Source organism: Nestor notabilis, unplaced genomic scaffold, assembly GCF_000696875.1.
Source record: "Nestor notabilis isolate BGI_N333 unplaced genomic scaffold, ASM69687v1 scaffold10384, whole genome shotgun sequence".
NCBI lineage: Eukaryota > Metazoa > Chordata > Aves > Psittaciformes > Psittacidae > Nestor > Nestor notabilis.
Window position 1 is genome coordinate 23,092 of NW_009925225.1, and position 2,826 is coordinate 25,917.

Below are 2,826 nucleotides of genomic sequence, written 5' to 3' on the forward strand. Positions count from 1 at the left end.
TAGCCTGCCAGGCTTTGCTGTTCCTGGCAGAGACATTTTTAAAGAGGCCATGTTTCCAAATTTAGAACTATTGCTCAGTAATCCCCTACAGGTCCTTCTTTGAAAATGGATGGAACTTGTGATTGCTATTACTGTTATTTCTGAGCTGCACCGTTTGTAAAGTTAGACCAATAACATAAGGAAAAATTAAAGCATTCTAAAATAAAAAATTCTAGGACATGTAGAATAAGTCATAAAACATGAGATCACTAGAGACCGAGGAACAATTAGGTTATGTGTTGACTTCTGATTTACCTGCCTGTGGAAGCACTTTGTTCATACAAGTATCAAAATGCATATAAACCCAGCATTTACTTTATGGGTTGGTGCTGTTAATTTCCCCGAGTCCACATTTGGAAGTCTCAGAAATGTAAGATGATTTTTAGTTTCAGTGTGCGATACAACTGTATTTATTCTTGACAGTGTTTTTACTCAGAAGTTAAATTTCAGCTCCTAATTCTGAATTAAACTAAGTCTAAGTAATTTTTTTTTTTTGTCTGTGCATTCAGTGCAGATGTAAATAGTCAGTATTTTAAATAGCTTTAGCAGGTGGCTCTGCTTGGAAGCTTTTGGGCCTTTTTAATTAGAGAAGCTCATCCCCGTGCAAATAAGGTTGTCATGTGCAAATATCATATAGTTATGTAATGTGGCTTCATTGCTGAAGGATTAGTTGCATGATAAATTTCCCAGGGTAACCTGATGGCTTACTTTACTATAACAGCAGGCTTTATCTGAGACCTGTGTACTGTTTTCATGCTTAAAGAACTGTAACTCAGGACAGGTGGGAATGTAAAACTGTTTTGATAGAATCTTTTGTGCTTGGACAGCTGTAATCCTTGGAGGGGTTGTGTGGTGAGAAGTTTTATCTCGAAAGCTGGTTTTGAAAGCTGTGTTGGTAATGAAACCACAAGTTCCATCAAACTGGATCACTGAAGTTTTTAGTTTCGAGTTTGTAATATGAGAATTTTGTTTGTTAGTAAAGGGCATGCTCTTAAACAATGTTGCAAGTGACTGGAAAGAATAACTTAAATCTAAATGTTTTAGGTAAGAATGCACATACAGAAAGCAAACTTCTTTAAATGTAATTTCTCAAGTTTCTTGAACCTGCTGGAAGCAAAAAATCACCTGATTTTCCTTCCCTCCCCACTTAATTTTCTGGTCCACATCCCACCGTCACCTCCCCCTTTCCTTCCCCTCCACCCCACCTCAAAAATCTGTTTCCTTTCACATACTTACTCATCTCTCTGCAACCACTACATGTCTTAGAAAATTGTCCTATAGTATAGATTGATCATAACTGGCCAGCACAATCTGAAATTAGTTTACATACTGATTAATAATACTGAACCAGGTCTATGGGCTGCCTTGCAAGGGTACGTGCAAAGAAGGGGATGATTGTGAGCTTAAGGTATAAGATTTCAGGTTTTTTGGAAGGCACTTCTCAACAAGGTGGTGACTTTTTACAAGTTAGGCAATTGGTTTGAATGCCAAACATCCTTTACATGTATTTCTCTTGGAGAATAAAAATACCTGGTGTACTGTTCTAATGGAGCCTACATGGCATTGCTTAATGAGTGAAAAAACAGTGAGCAACCACCCAACAAGCTGATGTGTTTGTCTTCAGATGTATAACGCTGTGCAGCAGTACAAATAGCAGTGGCTGTATGTACTACTTTTAACTTTCACTTCAGACTAAAAGAAATAGTTCAGTTATGTGTAATTGTCTTGAGAGCAATGCACTTACAAGGAACTTTAGTGACTACTGTGTTGAACAGAGAAATGCATAATACATTACTTAAAAGGCAATACACTTTTGTATTCCTTCTATATTTTGAAGAGTGAATTGCAAAAAGGAATACATTAACTACAAAAAAAAGGGTGCCTCATCTACTGTTTCCATGTAATACAATAATGCAATGCTATAAGCAGACTTTTTTATCTGTCTTTAGAAGGGACAGCAAGGTATTTTTTTCCCATCACTCCTTTTTCCTACTGAATAACTTCACCTCTCCATGCACATTTAAGGGAATAATCTCCTCACCTGAGTCATTGCAAATAGCTGTTTTCAGTCATGGGACCTTGACAGATGAATATTTTTATTTTTATTTTTTTTTCATTGCCATCCTTTTTGTATATTCTGTACTTACCGTGTTCTGAGTTACTACATTCTGAACGCTGATTGACTTTTAGCTACCTCGGTTTAATAATATATGGAAAGCTAAGTAGTGGTTTTTTTGTGTGGAGAAGTGATTAAATCCATGGCAAGTGAACATTAAATACTTTTTTTTACTTTTATGCCACACACTGCTTATATAACCAGCTGAATGCTTTGGAGTTTATCATGTCCCTCCCCATCTGACCTAAATTAAAACTGATCTCTGAAATTTTAGAGACTGTTTCCTAGCCTTTTGTCTGCACCTGAGAACAGTTTTGCTTGTTTCATTTATATTGGTTACATTTGAATCTTATGTATTACATACTTACTTAGTTTATACATCTCCTTTACGCTTTCTCGGGACCGGTTCTCTTCTTTACAAGAAATGCTTCTAGTATCTATCCAAAGAGTAGCAGTATCACAATACTGTTATTTATAGTAAATCATTATCATTAAAAACTGAGAAATCCTGAGAAGAAAATTGTGTGAAAACAGTTAAAATGTAATATTGATGTATTGATGAGGAGAAAACCCAAACCAGGAATTGAGTTCCTGTAGGTTTTAATATAATAAATTACCTTTGCTTTTATCATTTTTTACAATAAGTTGACATTTCTTCTTCAACTTTTCAG